This window comes from Leopardus geoffroyi, chromosome E2 (assembly GCF_018350155.1).
Source record: "Leopardus geoffroyi isolate Oge1 chromosome E2, O.geoffroyi_Oge1_pat1.0, whole genome shotgun sequence".
NCBI classification, from domain to species: domain Eukaryota; kingdom Metazoa; phylum Chordata; class Mammalia; order Carnivora; family Felidae; genus Leopardus; species Leopardus geoffroyi.
In genome coordinates this window covers 38,913,286-38,926,171 of record NC_059335.1, presented here as the reverse complement: position 1 = coordinate 38,926,171, position 12,886 = coordinate 38,913,286, and positions in this window count along the sequence as shown.

Genomic DNA, 12,886 nt, shown 5'->3' with positions numbered 1-12,886 from the left:
ACCACATCTTCATGTGTTCATCTATTGATGGACACTTAGGTTGCTTCCATTTCTTGGCTGTTGTAAATAATGTTGCAATAAACATAGAGGTACATATATTGTTTTTCATATTAGCATCTTTGTTTTATTTGGATAAACACCCAGAAGTGGAATTACTAGGTCATGTGGTATTTTCGTTTTTAATTTTTGAAGGAAATTCCATACTCTTTTCTATAGTTGCTGCAACAATTTACATTCTTACCAGGAATGCACAAGGGATTCCTTTTCTCCATATCCTCACCAACAGTTGTTATTTCTTGCGTTTTTTATACTAGCCATTCTTCTGACTGGTAGGGGCTAATATCTTCTTGTGGTTTTGATATGCATTTCTCTGATTAGTGGAGTTGGGCATCTTTTCATATGTGTCTTGACAATCTGTATATCTTATCTGGGGAAATGGCTCCTTGGGTCCTCTGTCCATTTTTAATTGGATTATATGGGGTTTTTTTGGTGTTGAGTTGTATGACTTTTTTAAAATATATTTTGCTCATTAATCCCTTAAAAGGGGTTATATCCTTTGCAAATATCATCTCCCATTTGATAGGTTGTCTTTCCATTTTGTTGATGGTTTCCTTTGCTGTGTAAAAGGTGACTTTTGACAGAGAATTAAGGACCTCTGCAAAACTTACTCACTTATTGTTCTAATTCCAGAGCTTCTGAGCTTGTTTTTTTCTGTTTTGTTTTGTTTTGTTTTGTTTTGTTTTGTTTTGTTTTGTTTTTTCCAGTTAGGAACCCAAGCTTCCTAGGAGAATAAGAACTTAGTATCTCACTTGCAATCTTTGCTTGGGTCTTTTACTACTTCTCTCTTCCCCCTAAAAGTAGGCTCTTAGCCACACCCTACATTGGCAGTCACTCTTCATACTGAAGAGAAAGCATATTATCTATTGCCATGTAACAAATTATCCTGATGTTTCATGACTTAAGTAACAGTAGTTATTTTCTCAGTTTCCATAGTTTAGAGATTCTAAACTCTAGCTCAGTGGGGCATAGCCAGGGCCACTGATTTAAGATTCTTATAGGATATAGTCAAGGTGTTGATGGAGGTGAAGTTACCTCAGTGCTCATCTGGGGAAGGATCTGCTTCCATGATCATTGACATGGTTATCAGGAGGATTCAGGGGCTGCTGAACTGACATCTCGGGGGTTTGTAGGCTATTGGTTTGGATATTAGTTTGTTACATGGGCCTCTCCATAGAGTGGCTCACAGTGTAAATGCATGCTCCATCAGTGCTAGCAAGACAGAGTGGGTGAACCAGATGGAAGACAAAATCTTTTATAACTTAATTTTGGAAGTGACAGCCTATCACTTTTGATATATTCTGTTTATTAAAAGCAAGCCACTAGACTTTGCCTAGATACAAAGGGAAAAGATTACATAAGAACATGAATACCAGAAGGTAGGAATAACTGGGAGCCATTTTAGAAGCTGTCTACCATAGAATAGTTTTCAAATGCTTCTAATATTAGATATGTCTCAGTTGCTTTAAAATAAATTAAAACAAGTTACAAAGGCTTTGAAATTACAGAGACCATTAAGAATAACATGAACCAGTGTTGTATTTGTGTTGACCACATATATAGCCACTCTAGAAAGCTAGTGGAAAATGTGTTTGCCTTCTATGGATATTCAGGTTTCAAGCAACTTATGTTATATAAATAATAATCTATGGCACATAACATGCTATGTTTTCCCTAGAATTCTATATATCATAAAATCACACATTGACAGAACTGAAAAGAAGCAAGATGTAATTTAGAAAAATGCCCGTATTCCTTATATGTGAGAAACAAATGGGTATCCTCAGAGAGAATTTTAAAATTTGAGGCAGAATCAGCACTAGAACCCAGGTCTGTGTCACTTCCAATGGCCTTTTCCTTCTGCCACATTACAGTACTTTATTATGCATGCTATAAAGACCAAAATGGGGGCACCTGGGTGGCTCAGTCAATTAAGCATCCAACTTTGGCTCAGGTCATGATCTCGCGGTTTGTGAGTTTGATCCCTGCATCAGGCTCTGTGCTGACAGCTTAGAGCCTGGAGCCTGTTTCAGATTCTGTGTCTCCCTCTCTCTCTGCCCCTCCCCTGCTCACTCTCTGTCTTTCTCTGTCTCAAAAATAAATTTAAAGGGGCGCCTGGGTGGCCCAGTCGGTTAAGCGTCCGACTTCAGCCAGGTCACGATCTCGCGGTCCGTGAGTTCGAGCCCCGCATCAGGCTCTGGGCTGATGGCTCGGAGCCTGGAGCCTGTTTCCGATTCTGTGTCTCCCTCTCTCTCTGCACCTCCCCCGTTCATGCTCTGTCTCTCTCTGTCCCAAAAATAAATAAACGTTGAAAAAAAAATTAAAAAAAAAATAAATTTAAAAAACATTAAAAAATAATAAAGACAAAAATGGACACTGAAATCCCAAGAATTTATTTTTATCAGTGCCTACCTATGAAAGAACAGGCAAATATGTAACTTCAAATTCTATGAATAAACAGACTATTTCATTTGCTAGTGTTGTTATTCTGGTATTTTTGTTAGAAATTACTTTCAGTCAGATTACATTCATATTATCTATTCTAAGAAATGCATTAAAGTGAAATGAAAATTTGTGGACCCTTAAGCTGGAATAATGAACTAATTTGGTCTATGCCTAAGAAAACTATGCCATGAATTCTCAAGGTTACTCTCAAGTAGACTTCAGTGTCTTGTCATTTAGACCGAAGATTTCTACACTAAGGAATACTGATAAAACTGTAGGAAAACATGCATATCCACAGACACACAGACCCATGTGATGCACATATGTGTACATGCACCTACACTTTCAGAGCAGCTAAAGTGACCACAATTCTAAATTGCTTTGTCCTAACAAAGATGGCAAACCCAACTGGGTAATCTTCCTCACTTGTAAGTTACTCTTGGCATTTATTTCTTAAATGTTGAAACTGGTGTTTATGTAGGGTGAAGACAAGGCAAGAGAGATTATGTGTGAAGTGTTAAGGAAAGGAGGCAAACAGGGATTTGTGTTAGCCCATCCATTCCAGTCCCCGCTTTCCAAAGCACCTTAACATGACTTTGGGTGAATGATGGTAATATTATACTTTAAAGCAGGTACAGATCTCCTTATCATCATTGAACAACAGATTTGGAGTGACAACGCAATATATGGTGTTATATTTTATTTATAATTCACAAATGACTTTGAAATTTTTATTTCACCCTCTCTACCAGTTCCTGTCAGTTTCTATTACAACCAATGTCTGATGGACCTAGTGGGTTTCTCACTAAAAAAAAAAATAAAATAACAGTTTGCTATGACTCGTTTGGATGATGTCACCAGTTGACTGACAAATATGTACTTTTTTGATTATTTTTTTTAGTTCTAAAGGTCAAATCAAAGAGCTCTGTCCTGTTTGATATTAATGGTGGCTTTATTTGACACCTATAATTAGCTCTTAACCTATCCTTCTCTTTACCTTTTTACTTTTATTTTTTGAAAATTCTTCTCAAACCTCCAAAATTTGTACACATTCAATTCTGGCCAAATTTAATAAATACTACTATGAGTTTTGGGAAGATGGGGGCAGCAGTTTAACATGATGAGGGTTCTTACAGGAAACAGCACACTTGAGAGAAATAACCAAGAGAGTTGAATGAAAGGAGTATATGCAGAGGCATAGACAGAGTTAATGGAAACCAATAAGATGATGAACACAATGTGTGTAAGCAACAGGAGGTATCTCTTAGTATTTCTAGGCATAAAGGGGCAAGGGGAGGGCTGTGTTATGCACTGAATTGCATCCCTCCAAAAGTGGATATGTTGGAGTCCTAACCTCCATATGTCACAATATGACCTTATTTGGAAATAGGGTCATTGCAGATATAACTAGTTAAGATGAAGTTATACTGGAGTAGGTTAAGCTCCTAATCCACTGTGACCGAAGTCCTTAGAATCACATGGCTATGTGAAGGCAGAGACACAGGAAGAACGCCATGTAGTGACGTAGGCGGTTTGGTGTGGTGCATCTGCAAGCCAAAGTCGGTGATTAGACCAATGTATCTACAAGGCAAGGAATAATATTGGGCCACTAGAGCTGGAAGAGGCAAGAAGGATTCTTTCCTTCTGGTTTCAGAGGTAGCATAGCGTTGCTGATGTCTTGATTTCAGATTTCTAGACTCCAGAGCTGTGAGATGATAAATTTCTGTTTTAAGTAGCCCAAATGTTGGTATTTTGTTATGGTAGCCCTAAGGCACGGATACAGTTTGGTTATTGTAACTGAGTTTGTAGTACTTCTGTGAGGTAGGGAGGTTTTTGACAGGAGCAGTGGCTTTTCATATTGGAACACATGGCCTACTGGGCAAGAAGAGAGCGGAATAAATACTCTGACTAATCTCTCTATCACTTTCACATTACCTGTCAGTGGCTCCCCTTGGCTGAATCTCACGGGAAGCCAGGGGGAAGAATACTGAGTCAATATAGTCTAACAAGTTAGCTTCCTCATTGTTCAAAGATGGTTGGAGAAGGACTGAAGAGGGTCTGGAAAAAGTGGGGTTAAGTGTATAAAAAGTAGACGGCTCCTAAATGGGTCAATGGTATCAGTAATACCAAAAACAAAGTCCCTCGAATATTTTAGAAAAATTTTTCATATATGCATTGCTTCTCTTAAACTATGTGAAGATAAACTAAATGTCAGCTATTGCTTTTGGTACTGGAATGCAAACATATACATGGTGGTCCAGGTACTTGTCGTCATGAAACTTACAGGCTAGTGAGAAACAAATTAAAAAATATATCAACAAATACTTATACTGGCAATTAATTAAAATTATTATCAGTGCCACAAAAGAGGAATTCAGCAAAGTATGCAGACTTGTGGATGGGCCTTGTAGATTTAAGAATCAGTGACATTGCCGACAATAGTTTTCTTAAACATGACTTCATTGGAGACATAAACAAGAACAGAGTAGAAGCATAAACTTTGAGCTGTAAGAGCATAGGGTTTAAGTCAGAGAGACATGGATTTGCATCCAGGCTTCACCACTTTGTGACTTTGTGGCTTTTCACTTTGTGAAAGCTTTGTGACTTCCTCCAACCATTTCACCTTATTTATTTTTCTTCAATGGAAGTGGGGGAAAATCTCTACACTAAAATTTAGTTGAAGAGAATATATGAAATAACAAATTTTAAAAGTTCAGCACAATTGTTGTTTTATAGGAAGTGTAGACGAGAAGTAGCCATTTAGTGTATTTCCCAGAAAAGTTGGTTGCTCTGGAGTCTAGAGATGATGGCCATGGCCCAGAGCTAAAGGTAAGTCCCAGAGGAAGGAATCAGATGGAGTACAGGAAATAAAATGAGAGAAAATGACATAAACACGTTTCAGAGGTTAAAACTCATGAGAAACTCAGTTGAGAATTCTCAAATCATTATCATTTTTCTGATTAATTGTGTGTAGAACAGAAAAGGGATTGGAGTGAGGAAAACTTGATTTTAAAATTGTTTTTAATTTAAGTTAATTTATTTTATTTATTATTTTTTTTAGAGAGCAGAGAGCATGGGCAGGGGAGAGGGGCAGAGGGAGATACAGAGAGAGAGAGACAGAGACAGAGAGAGACAGAGACAGAGAGACAGAGAGACAGAGAGAGAAAGAGAATCTTAAGAAGGCTCCAAGCTTAGCATGGAGCCCTATGCCAGGGCTCGATCCCACAACCCTGGCGTCATGATGTGAGCCAAAACCAAGAGTCAGATGGTCAACCAACTGAACCACCCAGGTGCCACTATTTTTAATGTTTATTTATTTTTGAGAGAGAGACAGACAGAACATGAGCAGGGGATGGGCAGAGAGAGAGGGAAACACAGGGTCTGAAGTCTCGAAGCTCTGAGCTGTCAGTACAGTGCCCGTCTTGAGGCTTGAGTCCATGAGCTGTGAGATCATGACCTGAGCCAAAGTTGAACACTTAACCGACTGAGACACCCAGGTGCCCCAGGAGCCCCATTTTTAAATCTGAATTCACAGTTTCTGCCTAAGTGAACTTGGGCTATCATGAACTTCTGTGAGCCTCAGTATCCTCAAGTGTAGAACGTGGCAGTCTTGGGTGAATTATCCTGCTGGAGCACTGAAACTTTGAGCTGTGGTAGTGAGGGAAAGCATGAAGCCTCATCATGTTAAACAGTGAGAGGAAGTGACTCATATTAGCCTTAAGTACAGGGAGCCTGTTTTCCCCTCTCAGCTAAAAAGGAAGTTAGTCTTGGGGCAACAGAAATGCAGCTAAGTGCAATGGTCAGGGAATACCCATCTGGCTTTCACTGCTCAGCTCACCTGTCTATGCTGTCCTTTTGTTCCTGCAGCCCAGAATCTTTCTCCAATTCTCTCAGCACACTGACTCCACTTATCATCATTCCAGATTTTTTTTTTGCCCCAATCTTGTGCCATGTGGCTGTGCATTGGGCTTGGTCTGACTGGTCTCTTCTTTCTTGGTAGTCCCAAAGGAAAACCTATGTGTTACTTTACTGCTGTTTCCTCCCTTCTTTATGATAGTGGAAAAACTGAAAAGACGAAAATAAACTTGGGAAAGTTCTTTATAAAATCTGAAATGTGACATGTTACAAAGTACATTAATGTTTGGTTCTCAGTACATTTGTACCAAGTCTGTTCTCAGGGTATTCTCTGGTGATACTGTTCTCTCTTTTAATTTTGAAGTTCATACTTATTCAACCTCTCTCATCACTCTGCCTTTACCAAAATGAAAACGACATGGAGCCTACCTTCATGGGTCCTCTCATCTAGACGAAAGAGGAAGATGAAGACAATTCAGATTACAAATAAAAATTATGTGCTTTTAAGGCCCTCAAGATTGTCTAAGTATTTTATGGGGAGAAGGATTATTTTTGGCATGTTATGAAAGAAAGATTCTATAGATTTTTGAAGTACTTATGAAGAGAAAAATATCCTTGGTAATTTCATTGGTAAAATTTTTTTGTTTGTTTTTTGTTTGTTTGTTTTCATTTATTGATTTATTTGTTTTGCCTTTACAATTTGGAGTTGTGGCAATCAGACTGTATTAATTTTTTTTCTTTTTTTTCTCTTTTCTTTTTTTCCCTTTCTCCCTCCCTCCCTCCATTCCTTCTTTCTTTCTTTCTTTCTTTCTTTCTTTCTTTCTTTCTTTCAACTGTGATATAATTGGTGTATAATATTCTATTAGTCTGAGGTGTACAACATAATGATTCAATATTTGTATATGTAAGTTTTTTTAATGAATTTAAATTTGTTTAAATAACCTGACTATGACATTTCCATAAATAATGACAATAATATGTGCATACACACACACACACACACACACACACACACAAATGAAAGAAAAGAGTAGAATCAAAGAGATTAAAGAAGATCAGAAGGAACTAAATACCACAAGAAGTGAATACATATATTAAACACAGAGATATTTCCTTCTTTTCAGCAAGTGTTACTGACAATGTTCATCAATCCTATGGAGGAAATTATAAGTTCATGTCAGCACCTCACAGTAGTATTGGGTAGCTTGCAGTACATGATGATGTTGAGGGTAGAAAGCGATCTTCATAGTGCTCACACTGGTGTGTGAGTGCAGTTACTTTCAACTTACCCTTTATTGGCTCATAACCCTGACCTGGATTTACTATCCTCACAATTGTCCCCTCAAAAATTGTTGATTTCAGGGGCACCTGGATGGCTCAGTTGGGTAAGCATCTGACTTTGGCTCAGGTCATGATCTTGCTGTTGGTGAGTTGGAGCCCCGCATCGGGCTCTGTGCTGACACCTCGGAGCTTGGAGCCTGCTTCAGATTCTATGTCTCCCTCTCTCTCTGCCCCTCCCCTGCTTGCACGCTGTGTGTGTGTGTCTCTCTCTCTCTAAAAAATAAATAAAAACATACTAAAAAATTAAAAAAACAACAACTATTGATTTCAAATTCCTTGTTAGTGGACCAGTTTCAGCAGCTCCTTTATTGAATTTTTGGTTTTGAATTATTTATTTTGAAAGGTGTATTTCTGTCTGAGCATGCCCCTGTTACAAAAGCACAGAGTAGGTTCTCAGCTAATGTTGTGTGACACTGGGTCTGATAAAAGAAAATACAAGAATCTACATGGAACATAAGAAAAATATATGTTTTTAGCTTTTGTCAACAGCTGTTTCCCTTTTCATCTAGTTTCAAAGAACTAATTTAAGGCCCCTTTGTGCATAATCCGTGATAAAATAATGCCAACAGTCAAGAAAAAAGTTCACAAAAAGAATGTGGTATAATAAAAATAAAGCCAATTACATAACTACAAGAAATGGTATAAATATGTCAATTCGACCAGTAACCAGTGTGAGTAATGCACAGCTTCAATAACCTAATACAAATAAGACAAAATCGATACTGCTGAAATCAACATATATTATAAAAATAATCAGATTTTATTGCTAATGCTAATAACTACTATATATTTATTTGGAATTTTAGTGCACTGTGTTTAATAAAATATTGGGCTTCATGAACTTTATGAAGCATTCCATCGTGTTAATATTATACCCCTTTCATATAATTTGAAATAATTACCAATATATCCAAACTACATTTATGTGAATATATCCATCAGCTTTGTGGGTCTGAAAGCTTTGCCACATTTTCTACCACATTTGAAATGTTAGCTTTCTTATTTAATTTGTTAATTCATTGGAAAAACATCATAGGATATGAAAGGTGAAACAGACAGTTTTTCCTGTTCTTTTGATAACTGTATTTTATCCAGTCCATTTACTTGCAAAACACTCCATGTAGTCATTTTTCTTTTTCTTGACCACTAATCCCACCTTAAGGCAGATTCTTTTTTTCCAGACATCTGAATTACTTCAATAGTCTCCTAACTTCATTTTCTGGGTTCAGGAAATAGCTACTAAAATCCAGTCTTCATATGGTCACCAGGTTTATCTTTGACTATGTCACTCCATTTTCAAACAGTATAGAAAAAATATGTCATTACCTGGAGAATGGAATCAAATCCCATTAGAATGCAGTCAAGAACATAATTTGATACTGATCTCTGTTGTCATTAAGGTTTTTATAATCACTGTACCAAACCCTTAGTTAAGGTGAAACATGTCTGGCAAGATTGTCCAGTGTTGTGTCAAAACTCTAGACCGGACACTTATTTGCTAGTCAGTCTTATCAAATACCATTGTTTCATTCATAAAGTATAGACAACCATTTCCGTTTTCCCTTTTTGTGAATATTAATGGAGATAAACGTGATACATACCCAATAAATCTTACTTCCTTTTCTTATTTTTATCTTCACGCTCCTATTCGTGGTGTTTTATCTAGTTTAGTGTCTTTCAATATTCCTTCTTGCTACAATATTGCCCACTTTTTAAGTCTTACATATGGTTCTTTCTTCTCAAAGAAGAATATCCTGACAAAACTCTGAATTCATTATTTGAATTTTTTTCTAAAATTTTGTTCATGCTCTTAGTCCCCAAATATATTTGTATCACAGTAACTCTTAAGGAGGTGATTTACTTTTCTTTAATATACTTTCATGTTGCTTTATATGTCATAAAGAAATATTACTTGGTAATTTAAGATATATATGCAAATAAAGTACATATATTAATAAACATAAATTATATATACATGGAAAATTAACTAATTTCTCTCAGTCTTAGTTTTCTTATATGTGAGAAGGGGATAAAAGACTACATTCTAAGGCTAATTTCAAGGATGATAAAAGGGAATATGCTCTGTGTAGGGGCAATCTCTGTGCTCTGTTTATAGTATGTATTCAGCAAACAGCAGTTCACTCTTTTTCCTCTGTTGGGAACACAACTATCATAAAAAAAATTTAAATCTTTATCGATTCACTATTTCTTCAGTTACCTATTGTGTGGCAAATGTTGTCTTAAACAAAGCCAAATATCTGTAAATGATACCACAGAGACACTTAGCCCCTGTTGTTGACAAGACTGCCCATTGAGTTCAGGGTTATAGCTGACACTTCTTTTTTCACTTTATGTTAGATAATTTCTGTCAACATGGGGACATTAGAAAATGATGGAGTTTAGACTCCCCTTCACCGAAACCTGGGTTATGTGCTGCACATTTGTCATTCACAAGCTATTAGTGCTCAGACTCTTCAGTGGTGGAATAAAGTATGTGGGGTCTGCTATTAAATTATTTCTGATAATATGAAAGGCAAAGTGGGGAATGGAAGAAGTGGTCTCTGGATGCAACTAAAAATAAAGAAAGGCATTATCCAGTGACAAATTTTAAAGTAAGACATGGTAGGATGGGCCTATATTCATCATGTTAATTTTAGCTTACAGAGGAATGATCAAAACGATACATAAAAATACCATCAAATAAAATTGAATGAACTATTTCTGAAGTACTTATTTTATAGAAAAATAAGTGACTGCATTTTAACAAATTGATAAATATATATAACACAGCCTATTTCACCTTGTAAAAATCCTCTGAACTAAAGGTTTCTTCTGAGTGGAGACTCCTGTTAAAATATGATATTCTTTTTCCAGCAAGATGCATGTGTGTATGTGTGTGTGTGTGTGTGTGTGTGTGTGTGTGTGTGTGTGTAAAATGATAGTTTACAACAAGATGTCACAAAAACTTGAACTTGTTATCATTCTTATCACTGCATTTTTCTTCTTTTAAAATAAAATTAAGCAAAAAACAAAAAACAAAATCTTGGCTGGGTCACCATTCATATTTAAACTTTATTTCAACTATGGTGATTACAGCTAATTTTCTTCTACTTGATTCTAGAAATCAATATTCCAAATGCAACTTCCAATAAATTCAAATCCAGATTTCATTTGTGTCTACATGTGTGTACTTGGAGAGGAAGGAAGTGGTTCTTGTTCAGTTATATAGACTACAGGGCTTATCAGATACAAGCTACATCCATTAAGTTCTTTAAAAGATTGGCTGATGCCTCAGACCTTTATCATTATATTAGTTCAGCTCACCCGGGGATTAAAAAAAAATGTCTCCTTAAATCCACAGCTTGCCGTTTTCATATTCAAGAGTAAGGAACAAAATTGTGATATGATTTCTCAAAAGCCTACTTTCTTCTTATTTCAGAGGATTACAGGGGGAAATAAAGATTAACCCTTATCCATCAGAGATACTGGCTTAGTACAATTGAGGTGATGTTTTTTACTCAAAGAACCTAATCAAGTATAAGACTGAGGCCAAAAAGAATCAGTCCATATGAAGAAATGATACCAACAAGTCAAAACACATAGCTGCTAAACTTAGAGTTTTTCTACAAAAGCAATGACATGGATAGAGTAGTTATGCTTCCTGGTAGATTAGCTAAACATACTTTTCCCTGTTCTTTCCACTAAATGCAACTAAAAACTCTGGACATTATAGATAAACAGAGTAACACATTGAAAGGTGGAGAGAGGAAGGCAAACCATTTAGGGGTCTTCAAGACCCAACAATGATGTGGTGATGAATTCCTTGGATTTTGACTTGCTGTTTGGTTAATGTATCCAAGATTTGGAGCTGAAGAAGCCAGTCATCTAAAATGCCAACATATGGAGATGACAAAAACAAGCAAAAATAAACAAAACAAAAAATCCAGTTCACTCTACACAAAGGATCAGGAGGGACGGAGCCTGGAAAGAAAAGAAAACTTATGGAAAATAATTGCTGTACTGTAACCACATAGCACAGAAAAATCTGTAGCCCTAATCTCCACCCACTTCAGAAAAGAATAAGTAGAAAGCTAAACTTTCATCCTCTCCAGGGTGTAATGAAGTGCTCTCATCTTTTCACCCACCAAAGTGATGTCAGAAATGGCCAAGGGAGGCATCAGGACTTTTAACCTTGCTGGGTACTAGTGAGGAATTCAAAGAAATGAGGAAAATGAAAATAGATAAAAAAATAGAAAGTTTCTGCCAAGAAAGAGAAGATATAAAGTAAAACCAAATGAAGAACTTGAAGCAAGTGCAATAATCACAACAAAGTAAAACAAAACCCTGAAGATGGGCCCAAAGTCCCTGAGGATGGGACAGAGAATCAGTAAAGTTGAAGGTAAAAAAAAAAAAAAAAAAAAAGAAAGAAAAGAAATTATCCAATATAAACAGCAGGGAAACTGTGGATTAAAATACAACAGTGTGTGTGTGTGTGTGTGTGTGTGTGTGTGTGTACACATATATATATATTGAGTACAGGACATCATCAGTGACTTGTGAGACGATAGTAATAAACTAACATTCTTGTCATTGAAGTCACAGAAGGAGAGGATAAAAAGAATGGGGTTAAAAATACTCAAATAGTCTCTGAAACTTTCCAAATTTGACAAAAGATATAAGCTTAAAGAATCAAGAGGGTGAGCAGATCCTATGGAGTATAAACACAAAGAAATCCACAGTAAGAAACACCACAGTCAAACTTATGAATAATAAGAAGAAAACGGAAGGGAAAGGGAAGGAAAGGAAATTGTGAAAATAACAAGAAACACCTGACACTTTACCATAAAGGGGAGAAACACTTCAAATGATGGAGGATTTTTCATTACAAACGATGGAGGCCAGAAGGAAGAGGCACAATGTTTTTGGAACTATCAACCCAGAAGCCTATGTGTAGCCAAAGTGTCCTCCTAGAATTAAAGGCAAGTTGAGACCTTAGCAGCTGTTGGAAAGCTGAGTGTTTGTTACTAGCAGACACTAAAAGAATGCATGAAGTTCTCTTAATAAGAGGGAAATAAAGAAGAAACCTCAGAACATCAATAAGGAAGAAGAATTTGATAAGCAGAAATACCTATAAATAGAAGAGATACTTCTTAGCATCTTGAATTTTCTAGATTATTTTTGGAAACTG